Source organism: Alligator mississippiensis, chromosome 1 (genome assembly GCF_030867095.1).
Source record: "Alligator mississippiensis isolate rAllMis1 chromosome 1, rAllMis1, whole genome shotgun sequence".
Classification (NCBI taxonomy): Eukaryota; Metazoa; Chordata; order Crocodylia; family Alligatoridae; genus Alligator; species Alligator mississippiensis.
In genome coordinates, this window is record NC_081824.1 from 418,694,836 (window position 1) to 418,713,632 (window position 18,797).

At 41.2% G+C, this 18,797-nt stretch overlaps 1 long non-coding RNA gene across 1 annotated transcript in view; it reads left to right on the forward strand.

The window, feature by feature from the left end:
• The window catches only part of LOC109284117 (uncharacterized), a 60,586-nt gene extending 42,536 nt beyond the window's left edge, over window positions 1-18,050 (forward strand). Inside the window, exons 2-4 of the long non-coding RNA XR_002091451.2 lie at window positions 4,417-4,487; window positions 14,741-14,830; window positions 17,557-18,050. This is a non-coding gene — a long non-coding RNA (uncharacterized LOC109284117). The remainder of the gene's footprint in view (window positions 1-4,416; window positions 4,488-14,740; window positions 14,831-17,556) is intronic.
• The last annotated feature ends 747 nt before the right edge of the window (window positions 18,051-18,797 follow it).

The window sequence follows — 18,797 nt, forward strand, 5'->3', positions numbered from 1 at the left end:
TGGGAATGACCTTAGATCATACTACATCAAAACATAAGCATGCATGTGTAAGTGGGAAAACTCATGCTAAGTGTTTTCTGAGCACCACATAGATACTCCTCTTTGGGTAAGGAGTATTTCCAGTTAGTGTTAGGTAGCTGTGGTACTGCCAGGCTGCTCTAGGGGGCCAATACCAATCATTAGTAGTCCTCTGCTATCCCAGGATGCACACTCCCAGTACTCTCCCTTCCCCACATGGATGATCTGTCTTTCCAAACTCTTCTGCTCCAGAATGCAGAGCTGGGTAGCCACAGGTAAGTAGGATATCCAGCGGTGGGTAAGTAGGGAGCTACCAGGAATGCTGCAGAGGTTGGGGCAGGAAAGAATGAGCCAGGAGCTTCTGGGAGGGCTGCAGGACACTGAGCAGGAAGCTGTCCTGGAGGCAGAGGTAAATCACTGGTGGGGGTGCAGGGAGCAAGTGAATAGAAAAATGGGGTGAGCTAGGGTAGTACAGACCCATCCAGGAGGGTGGGATCCAATCCAAGAGCAGAAGAGCCTAAACTGCTATTAGAGAGCCAGACTCAGCAACTCCTATGCTAAGGACAGACATTCAAAAAGCCTGAGCCTGAATTGATTCAATCTTTGCAGGTTAGTCCAACCTGGCTAGGCTGAACTGGTATGTAACCAGACAGACATTCTCTCTGGACTGAGGAAATTCAGGCACATGCCTGCTGTGGCTCAGGCTAGAAGCTGTGGGGCACTAGAGCAGACCTCCCTTCCCTTGTACAATACTGAGCTGAGGGGGGCATGGCAAGATACTCTGATTAGGGTGGTCTGCCTGCACCATCACAGGCTTTTCCCTGCTTGCTGCTCAAGGGGTGGGAGTGTTGCTAGACCCCAGCCCCCTGCTAGAACTCTGAGGCAAGGGGTAGGGGGTGCAGTGCATGCATCTGTTGATAATACGGAGCTTTTCAGTCTCCCTCTCCCTGCTTCCTTATACTGTTTGCAGCAAACTGACAGGTAAGCAAGCCAACAGGGATCTGATAACAGTGTTTATCATCCCATCAGCAAAACAATAGCCTCTCTCCATTATTTCAAACTCTGCTTAAACAGTTTACCAGCTGCCCTGTTGATTAGGCCCAAATAGCCCTAAGTGGTCACTGGTTTGTCTGCCTATCCCTGGTGAAATTGGAGACACACAAACATCTACATTCACTAGCATACCACATGCCTAGGGTCTTTGGGGCTGGGGTCGCTGCTGTGGGAGATAGGAAGGGGGAGGGACTTCCTGCTTGAGCAGCGAGGGGGGGTAGGGCAGGGGGAAGCCAGACAGACCCTGCTGTGCCTGCAACTCTCTGGTGGAGTTGCAGCCAGGGAGAAGAGGGGAGGGGCCAGCTCTGCTGTGAAGCAGAGAGCCCTGCCCAGCCCAGAGAGCATGCCGGGATGCTGGGGGGTGGGGATCTGGTTTATCTTAAACTAGCAAAGGGTCTGGGGCAGACATTGCATAAACTGGTTTGAGCTAAATCATCTAAGTCTGATATTACATTCAACCAGGTTTATCTCAAACCAGTTTCAGTCATTTTCAAACTAGTGTATGTGCACTGAACATCTGTTCTGTTACAGGTTTAAACCAGTCTCTGATCACTTAAACAATTGTGTGTAATGTTTGTCCCTAGCCCTAGTCACAGGCTTTTCAGGCATGGAAAGTGCTAAGCCAATATCCTAAAGATGTTCCCAGGCACTACTCATGTTAGGTTTCTCCTTTTAAATGGAGAATTTGTCATTGTTGTCTGGAAGGGCCTATTTGAGAGCAAGCACACTCTTGTCAAAGCCTAATTCTTGGCAATCACTGCTCTTAAGCCATTTATGTTTTGAGCCTGTCAGGTGCCAGGGAAACACATTATAATTTGAAAGTCATTATCATATTGCACAATTCTGGCCCTCTTATAATAAATACATTTTATATCAAGTACTACAATGTATTTAAAAATACAAGGATGATAAGAATGGACACAGCTTTACCCTACCTATAAACAGAGACTATACCTGCCACATCAGTAAAACAAACTCAGGATATGTGTGATATCTCATTAACCCCCTCAAAACATTGTTGGGTTTGTGTCACGTTCTGTTTCCCATTCATACAGTATGGCAAGCACAAGAGCTTTGTACACCTCTAATGTGGTTGAGCTTAATCCTACGCTGACTTAATACTTACTTTGTAAGCTTGCCAAAGACTGCACTAACTTTCTATGTGCAAGACTTTACTTCTCCGTTAATGCTAGCATGGGTATTCAGAACCCGAATGACTGGAAGCTCAGTTCCACAGAGTGATATGGTAGGGATAGTCTACTTCTTTCTAGAAATTAGTTGTCATATCATAAGCAAGTCACTTGCCCAGCTTCTTCTTGAAAAGCCAGGCAGTTCCATGTTCAGGTTTCCTGTCAATTTATTTTTACATGTGCAACCTTGTTCCCAAACAAAATCAGCAAGCATACAAACAAATCAAAAAGCTGTGGTCTTTCTACAGACCTAGAGGAAGCAACCCAAACTCTGCTTCTCACTCAATGCACCACCCTCTTCACTTCTTTTGCCTTTGCTCCCTGCCCCTTGTGCTCTTAACTTTTTCTCTGTAGCTCTCCCCTCAAATACTGATAATCAATTACAACTGGCCCCAGGCTTCCAGCCAGGCAGACCCTTACCTGCTAACTATCTGCAGCTGGTCTCAGCCCTCTGCAGGTTGAGCACCTCCTTACACATATAAACCTCAATTTTTCTCAAATTGATGAATAATTGAAAGCTCATTGCTAGAGCAGCAAAATGGTCTACCAAGAGTTCAGGAAATATTTGTACAACCTTTATGATTCAGTTATATTAACTCTTATCTTTTTGTGAAATAAGTGGGAAAATTCTTGCTTTTGGAAAACTTTGTTTCAGGGTTTTCTATTTTTCATTAAGATGTGTTGTTCAAAAAAACCCCCAAACAATCCAAATACATTTGACTTACAATTAAGAAATAACTTTCTATATTCACTCTAGCTGCCTGTCAGATGCTAAAAACCTACTTCAAAAAGTGAAGTGAAAGCCCCTACAAATACTCCTAAGCCAGTGAGGCTTTCGGGACAGAGTTATGGAATCTCTTCCTGAAAGATAAATCTGATCTTATTATAAAAATTGGAACTTTATTATCCAAAGCACACTTTCTCAAAGCAATCATGATGCAGAAAATACTTGCATTTTTTTCCAACTCTTTTCATGGTCACTAATCTGTAATTCTTAGATGTGTTGCATTTCCATTCTGACATATTTTAGAAACCTAACATGCCTTTGTAACTGAGGATATCAAAATTTACAAATAATGAAAGTCTGTTTTTACAAGGTTTAAAATATGAATTCATACCCTGTAATCTCTGGAAGCAGCTTTGGGGCACATAATTATGCTCCAGCAGCCTTAACACTGAAGACCTATGACATGACTGTGTTAACCCTGTGTGGTAAAGGTGCAATGTGAGTATTTAGTAGTGACAGACAATTTATGAATTACTTGACACAGGTGACTGGAATGATGCTGTTTACCTAAGTATGTATAAACAGACATTTACTTAAAGACATGAATTAAAAGTTACATTGCAGCTTTTCAGCCAGAGCTCACCTTAAGAAGGAATGCTGCAGCAGGACTAAGCACCAGGAGTCTCAAGAGACCTGCTGACTGACTCAGTGGAAAACACTGAAAAGAAAATGTCTGTTCTTCCAAACACAATCATTTTAATTCAGATTAATAAGAAAATCATATTCACTGCATTCCTGTTTGGAAGAAAATCTCTTTTTCCTGTCAACATAGACATTGTCTCAGTGGCTCAGTGCAATTTGACATATTCTCCATTTCCTTGTAAAAACATTTTATTGTAAAAAAGGAAATCTCATCTGAAAAGCTTCAAGGAGTTATCACTCTGCCTTTATTTCTACCTGTTACAGAACATTTTCTGTTGCTATTATCCATTTCTCCTTCTCTGTTGTTCACAATGCCTCCTTATCCTGGAACACTGGCTTTTTCTCACTGGATTAAAAATGGTCTGAAAATGGAATCACCTCTGAACATGTTTTCAATCATACAGTCCAAAGGTCTAACTGCAGGCCAGACAGCTACAGATCCTATGGAATAATCCAGGCCTGGGTCATTGGGTCATTTCTGCTGTTTTACACATCAGTTCTTGCTGATCTCTGCCTTTTTAGAATTTTCCATCCATAGTGGCAAGAACTATGTAAAGTTAAGTACAGAAGCATTGTCATCCTGAAGGGGTAGCATTTTGTAAAGAAGTTATATTATTTATGTGGTGAAATTGTGACTTTCTGCATGAAACTCTTTAATGTTTGGGTTCAAGTAGTCTTATAACATAAGATGACACATTGCATTTTCTCAAGCAATTTATTTTTCAGATAATCAGACTGCACTTTGCCTGTAAAGTCAAATGTTCCTGAGACCTGGAAGAAGGGGTTGCTAAAAAAAGGTAAAAGTTAAAGTAGGCATGGGACTGTGCTATACTCTGTAGAGGCATAACACTGAGCACATCGCCTAAAGCAAAAAACCGAGGTGTCTCTAGGCCTCTATTCTACCATCTCAATCCTGTGTAATTACATTGCCCCTTGATGTAATCCAGGGAGTCTTCAGGGCCTGTGTAAATTATGGCAGCTTCATGTACTTTTGCATGGGGCCTTGCCAGTGGTTGGTACTCAAGTCAATCTCCCATATCCCTCCTATTGCAAACCTTCCTCTAGATAACATTTTGCACTGAATCTCAGATGGCTGGCTTGCAGCAATCTCCTGCAATACCTGTACCATAGGAATCCTTGTCCCTGCAAAAGATGTGGCCATCACGGTCCCTTACACTGCTCTAACCCTTTTACACAATGGGACCAGAGTAAGGATCTCACATGAGATCTGCACTCAGCAGCTTCATTTCACAAGGGATATGGGGATGTTTTTTATTCACATAGGTTAATATTTCTGTATGTAAGGTTTGAATACACCCCAAACTTCAAAGTTGCAGTGGAAACTCCTAAACCAATGTAAAACTCACACAGCTATCATAGTCACAAGAAAGGTAATGTTTTGAAAAAATTGGACCTTACCCTAGAAAAGACTAATTCACATGCTTTATTATACATTCCCATTACACCCTGATGACATATTGAAAAGTGACATGCACATATACGTCTTCAAGATTGGGGCTTTCACCTGAATCCTAAATTAGTAACAAGAACAAAACTAGGTAATTTTTCTGTGTTGCAAACTATTGTATAGCTCTGTGTTATGAAAAGAACATGCAGAATGTGGTGGGATTGCTAATATATCACAGCATTACCAGCTCTCTTGCTATTTCTATTCTACAGGAATCCATATGCCCACAAAAGCAATCATTATCTTATTGAACTCAGACCTCCAGTTGGATTTCTTATTCCATACTGGGGTCAAATCAATGAGCCACTGAACTTTTGTGGAGATTTCGATTTCGATTCAGAGATGTGGGGCACAACTGTAATACTTGGAAAAAAGGCTGTAAAACTTGGCTGAGTTTCAGGTTATTAAGGAAAATTAAACCCAGCAAATGTTGTGCAAACTTTTAATAATGAAGTCTGAAAAAAGCAGTTCTACTACTTAGTATGCTGTTCTAGTATTAAAAGTATTATTATAACCTATCGCTTTTCATGCTCAAAACTGCCCCCTCAGCTGGATAGGTCTGTGAGGCAACTTAGCTTCCTCACCCTACTTTTTACAAAGCGCAGAGCATCTTAGCATTTGGTTGAAGATATGAGTGTGGGCAACTGAAAACTCTGTTTACTTAAAAATGACTTTCAAGTTGCATACACTCCCTCGCCCGCCCCCCGCTAGCTCTATTCCTTCTTCATTCTCTGGCCTTATTCCCAATGGTCTGAATCCCCTCCTCTCAGTCTTTACTGCCAACCCTCTTTGTCTCCTACCAGGCTGCCTTTTATTTTAACAAACTCATTCTATTTTGCAATAGCTGATGATTCTATTGACCTTTCCCTTATTTAGGATGGATTTAGATGCTGTTAAAAAAGCAAAGGGGAGAAGAAAGGAATGAGAAACTTGGATACAAAGAACAACTATAAAGTACATGGTGTGTCATATGATTTAAACAGCACAGTGCACTTTGAAAATGTATTATATAGCGAGCAACTGAGCCTGATGGGACTCATGCATGGAGCTGAACCTAAAAGGCTGAGAAGTCATTGCTTTTCAAATGACCTGAAATTGTAGAGCAGTGAGACTTATTCAAGAGTGGAATTTGAAAGAAGAAAAAACCCTGAAAGGAACAAAACCAAGTGTAGTTAATTTTAATAAATTATGCCTTTGGCATCATATTTGTGAACGTTTTTATCAGACTGCTATTATATCACTAGTTTCTTTCTGAAATGGGCCAGGGGAATATAGGGGGTTTTTTATATGCTATTTATGTAGTTCTATGGAAAGATCCAGCATGAACTGTGATTAACATCATTAGACCATTAGGTATCTAGGATACCAGTACATCATGGTTATTTGTGACTAGTGCCCACTATCCTGAATAGATTGAGGGGAACAATTTAAGCTGGACTTGTTCCAATTACGCACTTGTTCAAGCTAACTATGTTTGAGTCCCCTAAACCAGCTCTGAATACTGTTGGCTTAGGTTTTATCACAATGGGGTGGTAGTGTTACAAATCTCAAACAAAAGCTCCAAAGTACACCATGTGCTGCAAACATGAGTGGCAAGGCAAAGCGGGGTACATGAAAATGTCTAACTTAAAAAACCCATGTTTTTTGATCCATTTAGTCTCCACATTGAAATAAGCCACTCCTGCCTGTTTTGTAAACTGTAGACTCCTAGTAGGTGAGAACAAAGATTAATGTATTGACCCTTGTGTGTTCACACCCACTTTATTATTATGTTCACAGCCAGATTCCTGTCCCCTAAGGGGATTCAGACTCCTCCTACCTGCCAGGAGAATGTCCTATATTCGTGTTCAGAACTACCCTCATCCCAAACCTCATGCTTAAACCCAGCTGGGATTCAGAATTTAAGCACTTCTCCTGAGTCCAGTGATAGGCCTGATCTGGGAGGTATTGTCAGAACATAGAATCATAGAAAATTAGATTTGGAAGGGACCTCGAGAGGTCAGCTGGTCCAACCCTCTGCTCAAAGAAGGACCATCCCCAACTAGATCATTCCAGCCAGGGCTTTGTTGAGCCAGGCCTTAAAAACCTCCAAGGATGGAGACTCCACCACCTCTCTGGGTAACCCATTCCAGTGCTTCACCACCCTCCTAGTGAGAAAGTTTTTCCTAATATGCAACCTAAACTTCACTTGCTGCAACTTGAGACAATGGCTCCTTGTTCTGTCATCTGCCGCCACTGGGAACAGTCTAGCTCCATCCTCTTTGTTACCACTGTTTAGGCTGCTATCAAATCCCAACTCAGTCTTCTCTTCTGCAGACTAAAAAAGTCCAGTTCCCTCAGCATCTCTTTGTAAATCATGTGCCCCAGCTCCCTAAATCATTTTATTTGTCCTCTGCTAGACTCTTTCCATCTTGTCCACATCTTTTTTATAGTGGGGGCCCATAACTGGACAAAGTAGTCTAGATATGGCCTCACCAGTGCAGAATGGAGGGAGAATAATTACTTGCCTTGATCTGCTGACAACTCTCTTACTAATGCAAACATGTCTATCACACACTAAGAAGATAACGATCCATGCAAAAAAACCCAGCAACAACAAAAAACAAACAGTGGTGATTGGCACATTATTTTTTTAGAACTCAGCTGGAGGAGGAGCTTGTCATTTTCTTCATACTGTAGTGGCTAAAGCAAAACTTTAGAAAGTGGGAGACCAATAAAATTCCACCCTTAAAACAGGGGATTCAAACCTGTATCTGCTACCTTTCAGGAATGTCCTAAACACCAGGCTGCAGGTTGGGACTCTGCTTCTGCTGATGTTGTAGCACTGTGCAAAGCAGCAAAATGTGAAAGATTCATCGAGTCTCCCAGTATTCTCTCTCTCACAAGCTCCTTGTTAAATTTCAGTGTATCCCAAAGGCCAAGTGCTTCTCATTTCACTGCCCAGTGTTCTTCATTGGGCAAGGAGAATAGAGCTGGGCACCAGTGAGTCCCAGGTTCTGACCTGGATTCCTAGTCACAGTTCTCAACATTTCTCTAGTCCAGGTCTGACCAGATTTCTTGTCACAACCTACTTCAGTGGCAGATTCAATGGTAGATTCAGACTTCAGTGGTCTGGCTTTTCCTCCTACTGCTACCCAGGTAGTGTAGACAAGTAAGCAAAATCACTGGAAAGAAAATAAATGGACTGCAATTGGGGGGGGGGGGGGGCTGAGACTGGAGGGAAGACAAAAAACTGTAACGGGATCTCATGCTTTTACCTGGATTCACAGTGAAAGCATAGGAGAGAGAGGCAGCTTTCACTTATATTTTGTTGCTTTGAGATGATGGCACCTGGTGAGTGCTGGCTGGGAGGTGTGTGAGCATGCTGCATCATTTTTGAGGGTAAAGAATCTTTAGAGATTTAAGTGCTAAAATAAAAAAAATGATATGCTGAAGCAGTGAGAACTATGATTTTCAAAGCCTTATTTGGCCACATTTGATGTGGATTTAAGTCAGATCCCTCTAACAAACCACATACCATCTGACACCTCTAGTCCCATTACTCTGTGTGTGGGGTGGCATGAGTGAGAGTTGACAGCCTAGAAATTACAAGTTCAAGGCTATAGCAGAAGTGTTTATAGCATAGCCTGTAAGAGTCCAACAAATCTTTAAGTCTGATAAATACCTTGTCACAAGAACACAAAAAAGGAAAACTACCAAATCAAGACAGACAGGTTCTGATCCTGACAGACTGGAGCACAATATTGACTCAAGAGAAGAACTGATATTGATTGAATTACCAACATCATCCTCTTTCTTGCACTACTCAAGGATTTCCTTATAGTTTCCCCTTCCAAATACTAATGAGTTGATATGATCTGACAAGGTTACAGCCAGAGATAGTATAGCTACAGGCCATTTTTAAATAAACCATTCAACTATGCACTGCCTATTGATTCTGATGAATTGAAGACAATAGGAAAGGAAGAATTTACCTCATTAAAAAGAGTTAATTGCAATGCAAAAAGCACTGTTAATGGTAGGCTGCTGATTTGTTGTCCTCCACAAACAAATTAAACATGAAATGGACAAATAGTCCCTGCATTTTGGTCAAGCCCTTAAATGATGATGCAGTTCTACAGAAGTAAAAACAAATTCAATCTTTCTAAGCAATTAAGGCAATTCAATGTTGTTATTTTTAATTTCTACTGACTTACAGTTACATTGCAAATGGAGTCTAGCTGGACTAAGTTATGATACCAATCTTATTTTGGAAATTAGCAAAGCTGTTCCTATACCTTACTAATGTTCATATGTTAACTGCAGCCATTTGTCAACCTAGATATTATCTCTTATAATATTTGAGCTTTTGAGAAGCAGCAGAATGATGTGGTATTTGTGAAGAGGAGACGGTGTGCTAGAGGCATATACCTGTAAACAGATTAACACAATGTATAGCCGCAACAAGAGATCCACGCTCATGTAACTCCATGCCAAGTACTAGCAGAAGGATCCATTCTTCTTTCTGCCCATGAGTAGAAATCTATGCACTTTACTCACCATTTACTCTGAGGTAATTAATAAATCCAAAGGAAATAGTAGAGTTGCTAGTTTTAAAAATCAGCTAGGACAACAAGTTTGCTAGTTATTCAAGAACCACTGAGCTTTTAATGATAAGTGGTGATTTGTAGTTAGGATTACTAGTACCACAATGTTTAGTGGTAACACTTTTAACGAACACAAGTCACATAGTCATGGTGATGGCATTAATTGCAGTCAGTTCAAATTAGAGCTGAACAAAATTGATGAGCTTTGTTTTCCATGAATCTTTATATACTTCTTTTCAGACTGATTAATTCCACTAGTAACACATGCTTTGATATAAACTGGGATATCCTATCAAATTCCAAATTAAAAAAAAAAATCTTCATTAGAATCCAAAGGGACAGTGCAATTTCCCTAGCCACTCATGTGACTGGAGAATTTCATGCTGAAAATGCACGCAAATTTGAAGAGTATCCATGCATACCCAAGATTATTTCAGCTTGGGTCATTCAAGCAAGAACAACTTGCAGAAGAAAAAATTATTTTTCAGTCTAATTTGTGCACACAGCAAAGAATCAGAGCATTCAGCAGCTGCACAACCAGTGTTGGATGCTCTGGAAAAATTCACGAATTTTCTAAAATGAGGGCAAGCAATGCTCAAGCACTGACAGTTTTATCTGTAACTTCACACACAAGTTTCACATTTTTTCTAGCTCTATAGTCGCAAACCAGATTTCATCTTAGTCCATGGCACCCCAGCCACTTGTTGCCAATATTATAGCATTTTTCTCCTGTTCTGGTTCTCAAAAATTGGTTTACTGCTTGTTTGTTCGCCTCTCCCAGCCCCGCCTCCCCTCCCCACTCTTCCCACACCCTCTCTGTCTTCCCCACTCCCTTGTCTTTTGTATTTCAATTTCCCTCTTCTTTTTATACTCTTTCTGCATGTCCTTTCACAGCATCTGATGAAAGCCAGGTTCATCTTATGAAAGCTTGTGACAGACAGACAGACAGACAGAGACAGACAGAATTTGGTTAGTCTGTAAGGTGCAAATCTACCCTGCCTTTTCAAAAATGTAACAGGGAACCAGGGAGGAGCTATGGGACTAACAATGGAGCAATACCACACAGGCCCAGGAAACACACGAGGCATCAGAAGTACAAATAGTGCTCGGATGAGTACAGACAGATGCCCACATCAATCACATACTTACTCAAGAGTGATCTTGAAGAAAAGCAATGTACATCAAGTCAAGGGTTTACCTTTCAACACACTGGGCACATATACATGTGCAATTAATGTGACTGAAAATACTTTGGCTCAATTTGAGCCAGAGTAAGCTAATCCCAATGTCACTACCTACACATGCATTTAAGTGCAGTAATTTACTGTGCTGCTGGATACCGCTTGTATCTGATGGGACTATCTGGCAGTACAGTAAATTAGTTTACTGTGCCCTAATTGCCATGTATGTGTAGACGGCGATGCTTTACTGTGCGGCAAATTAATCTGCTGCACAGTAAAGTGCCCTGTGTAGACACACTATCTTTAATCTAAAACCCATAACAGGAAACATCAATTGCCCTGCCTGGATATCAGCAGTCTGAATCCATATCTTCAATATTAGTGACTGAATATTAGTGTCAGATTTCCATGGGCTTTAGAATAGGTCCCAGGACCTTCTGTCTGATAATAGGAAACTTACAAGTTTCCTACCGTATTGCATGACAGAGACCTTCATTGTTGTACATCATTCTGATCTGAGTGTAGATTGTAGGGTCTCTAGCTGTTTGTAAGAATGATTATGTTTCCATTGTAGATCCTGCTACTGTCTAAATGGTGATGATTTATTAACTAAATTTCTATATACAGTTCCTTACATGGGTTCATAACACATACAAACTAAATACTGAATATATATTTTGGCATGATATTCTGCTATTTCTCCTAATAACATATTTTCGTGGACACAGCACATCCCTGTATATAATCTGCACCTTGTTTTTAAGAGGCAGGGTGAAGAAAAAAAATATTCCTTGCAAAAACTGAGTAGCAGCAGCTAGGGAACTGTGGTTGCTCCTGTGCCTGCTGTGAGTCCCACACACCAGATTGGACCCATGCACAGAGTCTGACCCTTTACCTGAATCCAACCCTGTGCACTAAGTCCAGGGCCACACGTTGGGTCCAATCCAGTGCATTGGGTCCAGGACTGCATGCTAGGTCAGACCCCACATGCCAGGTCAGGGGTTCTGTTCCAGGTCTGACCTAGAACATTGGCTCTGGCCATGAACTGACCCCATGTGCCAGCCTAATATGGCACATGGGGCTATGTTGTTCAGGCAAAGGGCTCCCCATTGGTTTGGAAATTTCCCATTTAGAAAGCAGTAATATTAACTGCCATGACTCTTATGGCCATAGCAATTAACAGTGGTACCACCCCCTCCAAGGCAAGTCTACACATACATTTAAGTGTACTTAAATTTTATGTGCATGAACTTAATGCACATTAAATGGGTTTAGGCAGGCATCTACAAATGCAGGCATTAAACTTAAGTCCCAAGTCAGTCCATACACAGCATTAATGCGGTTTAACGCCTCTACACATTTGTTGATGCACTTTAACTATTTGCAAATAGCCTAAATTCACCATGTTTAATGTGCATTAACTTAGGCTAATGCACATTAAAGCATCATGTGTAGATGTGCCCCCTATATTATATTTCCAGCACTATATGGATCCAGCTTTTTCACATATAATGCACACCCCAGGTTTCACCAACTGATTTTGGTGAAAAAGATGTGGGTTACATGTGCAAAAATGTAGTATTCTATAGGGACCCACCTCATAGAATTTCCTGTGTAATCTTCACATTAAATGCATAGGCATTAAAATGTTCATTTAAACCACTGCATCAAAGGGTCAGGCATCCATATAGAATTTTTCTAAGCAACCAACGTGTGTGGGGGTATGGTTGCCTCAGGTGTGTTGAGATGAAGGCTTGAGGATGTGTTGCAACATGCAAAATGCTAAACAACATGCTGAGATTTTTCAAGGGAAAAATCCTAGGGAAATTAGGCAGACAAGGTTCCTTGGGTGAATTTGATATCTTTTATTAGACCAACCCAAATAGTTGGAGAATAGTTATTAAGCAAGCTTTCGGGTTCAAAAACCCTTTGTCAGGCTAAGGAAGTTTCAGCAGTTGGTGTGTGCTCTTCCTGGGTGGAATGAAAAGTAAAGAAGCCAGAGGCTGGGCTGGGGAGTCAGGGAAATTAGGCACTTAATTCCCACTGAAGAAAAAATCAAAGGCTCCTTTGAAAATCCCATCCCTAATTCCTAGATTGTCAATAGAAGATCAGATAATGAAGGAGAAGGATTTTCCTTGTGGAAAAATCCTAGTAAAAAAAAGATATATGAAATTTCAGAGGCAGAGTTCTAACTGATGTTTAATAATAAAACTAATGGCCAGTCTAGTGATTTTATTTACAAAAGGTGCATGGTAGAGCATAGGGGTGTAATGTGTAGAGTCACAAGTCACAAGCAATGTGATTAGATCCAGTAGCACCATCTTCATTAGGGGATATAAATTACTCATTCCCTGGTTAAGAGAGTCTCAACTGCTCTAAATCCATAGTATGGACCTTGATGGGTGGTAACAGAATAAAATGCCTTGTTTTCAAGAGAGTTCTAGGGCCATATCTAAAAAGGGATTTAAGTACACAGAACAGGTTTCTGAGGAGCTTCAGGCACCTAAGACCAAACCTGCAATGTAAAAGAGGATCTACTCAGCAAGCCCCTACTTCTGGAAGCTCCTAAAATCTGCTAGACATTTCCTAGTTCAGACTGGTAACTCTTGAAAGATCACTAAGGGCCTGCAGTTCTGCTTCTGCACATGCCCTGAACTGCCCCATGCTGTGCAGGTGGGCACTTAAACCCATTAAAATATTCACAACTATAAGAAACAGGCAAAGAAGTACCTAATTCCCCTGATGCGGCAGGGGTGCTCGGGGAAGCCTAACACACCACTGGGATCAGGCTCCTCACAAAATATATGCCTTGCTGCTTTATTTTTAAAGTGAAGCCAGTGGGTTAATGCTCACCTTTTATATAGTAGCAAAGTGGTTAGAGCATTGTCCAGGTTCTAGGCCCAACTCAGCCTGAGGGGTTTCAAACCCAACCTAACTCCCATAAAAAGGTAATAAGTTAGGGATGGGGATGGGAATATGGGGGGGGGGGGCAGTTCTCCACAATTTTTGTTGAAACTCTGCCACTGTTCAGACAGGAATGCAAAAGTCATGGGGCCAGCAGAATGAGGGAGAAGTCCTAGGTTTTACTCTCTACTCCAAATCACTGTTACATTAAACAGTCATTGGATAAAAAACAGAAGTAAACCTGAAAGCAAAGGCCTTCCAACCTTTCCCCTTCCACCCGAGTGCCCTAAATATTAGGCTAAGGAGTCAGGCTCCCTCTTGTGCTCTCTCTTACTGAGCCTATGTATTATGCCTTCCTGTCTGGCCATCTGATGGTCTTTGGGGGTGGGAGTAGATTTGAATCCCGAGGGAGGAAACCTGAATTCTACAGCTACCTCCAACTTTCTGAGAAACTGCTGTGACAATGACAATATTACATAAAAGGTAGGCACCACAGTGTTAAAAAAGTGACTTCTACTCAGTTTTAATGAAGTCCACCCACTGCCCCCACATCCAGCCAACAACCTTCAGCAAGTGGCTCAAGGTCTCTAGTGGACAGAGGCATCTATCTGCAGTCCTGACTTTGGTGCCTAACCTCTCCAAGGGGCGGGTAGAACAGCTGACATACCCTTGGATTTGGTGTTTTCTATTAACTAGCAAGTAGCATCATATGAATTTTTTGAATACCTCTTCAACAGCCCTGGCTGTTTTTGTGCACACTACACCAGCCACAAGTCCACATTCTGGAGTCCATTGTGGGGATCAGGTACTTAAAATTAAGTGTTATGGCACCCAGGTGCCTAAGTCCCCTGTTGGATCTGGCCTCCAGTGACTGCAGTAACATTTTACATTTCTCATATTGGACTTTCTAGACATTTACTGGTCTCAGGACTGGAATTCTGGAAAACTGGACTAGTATACCTTGGCCTCAGAGGGAGCATCCAGATGAGCACGCCTCTGTGGTAAGTCGCACCATAAATGCATCTGCAGTGCCATATACTGCAGTCAACTGTTCTCTGTGCTGCAAGTGCATGTTGCCTATGTGTGCACTGCTCCATTTTTTCCCCCATGTTTTTTTTTTTTACCCTTATATCTGAAAGAAAAACAGAGCAGCACACACATGGGCAGTGTGTGTAGCTGGTAAGTGGAGCCGGGCTGCCCAGAGCCACGCTTTGGCTGCTTGCCAGGCTCTGTGTGGCAAGATTGCCACAGCTGCAGCCCTGGTAGGGCCCCAGCACCCCAGGTAAGTCTGCTGGGGCCAGCACAGTGCTGGCCTCAGTCTCCCCTACCACCCCCAAGGTAACTTGCTGCACACCAAATTGCGCATGGCACAGGCATTCCCCGGGGACAAGCAGCTGCAGCACAAGGTGTGCCACTGCTACTTGTCCCTGGGGAACCAAACGTCCACGCTCATCTGGACATGACCACAGTGGTCAAGGAAAAGTAAGTTAATCTTTTTTGAGAAAGAAATCACTTGGTACAGACAAAAGAAAATATTCTTTCCTAATCTTCTATTCCTGCTTACCTTCAAAACAGTAAAGTTTTAGAAAAACTGAAAGTGGAATCGTTTTCAGGACCCAGTTGAACAGCATCATTTAGCATTAGCATCATGTTGTCTTTCCTAAGTGCACTTAAGTTTGGGTCAGACTGTTGTCAAGAATCACCTGCTGTCCAATCCAAATCATGTTCCTACTGAAGTCATTGTGCCTGTGATGTTCTCCCTCTCTCCATTTAAAATGAGCTAGTGTCTTCAATACCAATTTAGTAGCTTAAACTCATAAATATATGAACTTCCACAACACTCAAATACTTTGAATGATCTCTGGAGTTATCTTGAGTAGCAAGTGAAATTTCCTGACAGTGAGGCCTTCTAGTCTGTAGAATAATTTCCCAAGATAAATGATGAATGACCCTTTGCAAGGCACACTTACTACCATATTGGACAAAAATGTAAAATGGTGTCCAACATTTGTTGCACCAGCCCAACATTTGTTGCACAAGTCCAGTATTTGCATGGGGTTGAACTTGGTGACTAAATAAATCTTCACCCATCTCTAATTTCCCCCATTTGCTTGATCTACTCCAACATTTCAGCCTTTTATGTTGGACTTTTCTTATTATTCCTTGAACTTTACTTAGTCTGTGTACATAGAGATTCAGGATACGTGCATGGTACAATGCGTTATATAACGCTCTCATAAATAATTATTTATTTTAATATAGGAAGCTGTGTTGATCACCCTCACTTCCCTTCCCCACCTCCAAAGACATTTGCAATTCCAGTTCCTAGGGGAATGAGCTGTAGCTTTCATTCTGAACACTGAGGGATTTCAATCAGACCCTGAATATTAATTATCTTAACATTTTAAATTGATGTTAAGGAAATCTTGATTCTGCCTCCTTTTATCTTGCAGGTGTAAATAATGCAGGCATAATTATTTGGAAAATGACAGCTGCAATGACAGCTTGTTCCTAAAGGTGTATTTTTGTATCTGAATGTGCCACTAGGTAATCTAACATAGCTCTTATATAAAAGAGTTTTCAGCTACAGATCTCAAAGCACTCTGCAAAGTATAGCTTGTTCCAGTATGATGATTTCTTTTTAAACAAATAAGGAATATATTTTTTATCTTGCTCCTATCCCCTCTTTTTTGCTGTCTTTAGGGGTACCTGATCTCCTCAAGTCTATTACCCATTGGGCAGTCAGTACTGCCTGCTTTCATTTCCTCAGTTATTTTTCAGATATTACCACCATGGATTTCTTGGAAAGAAAGTGAAATTGTTCCTTCTTCTTCTTGCAGGAGGTTTGATTGATATACTTGGTTTTAATTTTTGTCACAAAATATTGAGGTGACACTTCTAATATGATAGCTATTTAATAACAGTTTATGGGAAATATATAGCTTTTTGCACGCTTCCTCCCCATGGGTTGTTTTCATGGGAATGCTCTTCCTTTCACACCAGCTGCTGTCTACAACACTGAAAAATGTTCCTCCTTCTCATCTTCCCCTGACAAACATTCAGAAAAATAAATAAACCCCCCAAAATGTTAAACTTTCACTGAAACAGACAGTAAAACTGCATTTCTCCATAGTGACCATAACAGAAAGATAGCTTTTTGTATTTCAGATGTTTATTATGAATGTCAACTGAGCAGAAGAGCAGCTCCAGCAATTTCTAATGCATAATGTCATCAGTGCTATATCCTGAAATCCTTATGGCCTGTTCTGAGTTCCTTCTGGCCTGACTTTTGTTGATAAAGTATTCTGAGCCAAAGGCACAAAGCGTAACAAACACATTTATTGAAAGCCAGGACTATAAAACGAAGGCTTTATAGGTCCATATAAAATCTAACAAATATTCTTTGTTCAAAAATAAGTTTACTGCCTCAGGTCTCCAAGTCTCCAAACAATGGAGAGTCAAATAAATGCTTCATAGAGCCATACTACACAAAGCATGTCATGGGCTCTGATCAGGAGGCATCCTGGTTTTCTCTAATTTAGAAAAATCCCCAATTTTTGGTTAAAAAAAAAGTAACCCCAAATTCACATTTTCCATGATTAAAATGAACCATCACCCCCCCCCCCCCATATATATATATTAGTGGTGTTTCATTTAAATCACAGAAAAATGTGGTTTTGGGGTTATTTTTTTAACTGAACATTGTTTTGTTTTGTTTTTTAATCAGAGAAAACCAGGATCCCTGCTGATCAGGCAGCCCAGCCTGGGACAAGCACCCCAGCAGCCACATCTGCAGGGAGCTTCAACTAATGAATTCCACCCAGGTTCGAAGGAGCGAGCATTTTGATTGGCTGCTGGAAATGCCACCTATCTATTTAGCACCAGCTGGGCCTTGGGTTTGCAGACCAGTCAACAGTTTCACTGTGGCAAGCCTCCTGGTTGCTGCACTCTTTTTCTGGCTCCAGACCCTGGTTTGGCTCTGCTCTTGATTATCCGTTGGATTTGTACTCGGCATCTGATCCCCAGATCCTGACCTTGGACTGTGCTATGGATTCTGCTCCTGGATTTCCCTCTGGTTTCCCACCCTCTGCTTCAGCCCCAAGCCCCTGCTTTCCCTCAGTGGTCTAGCCATTAAGCCAGACCATCTATGCCCTGGTCTCTTACAGAGGACAAGTCTCCAATTTCATCACTATTTTCTTTTCCTCTGCTCAGAAGATTACAGTGCTGCAAAGTGGTGGTTCACTCTGAAGCAAGTAGTCTCTCACCCACCACAGCTGGAAATAGTATACTGCAATGATAAATAAATTGATCCTATGCTTTACTCAAGGCAAGACTCCTATTTAAAATATTAAAATACAGATTCCTCATCACAATTACATTAATAGAAATGTTACCTGATTCATCACAATTACATTAATAGAAATGTTACCTGATTTAAGAATGTAGAATGCTTAAATAGCTTGAAGAAAGGAGTTTATCAAAAGAGGGGAGAATCTTGAAACACAAAGTAATATTCATACAATTGAATGGGAAAACAAATAACCTTAAGTATACATTTGCAATAATGGGCTCTGAATTGGCTATTTCCAATGAGGAAAGAGATCTTGACTCTGTAAGAGAACTATCTAAAAACCATTATTTCAATATGCAGCAGTCAAGAAGACAAAGAAAATAGCAGGAATTATATGAATCCAAGGTACATGCATACCTTGAACGCTGTATGCAGTGCTGGTGACCCCATATTAAAAGATCAAGAAGATCAATGACAATTTGCCATACAAGGAGACACTGGAAAGCCTAGGATGACATGACAGCAGCTTACTGACATACAGTATTGTGGGACAGAGGAAGAGTCATGTAGATCGTCACAAGAAGGAATCCTGAGTTACTTAATACTGAGGAAGAGTAAACCATTCCATCGTTAAAAATTGCTACTCAAGCACTTTTGTTCAGTACCTTTAAATACCT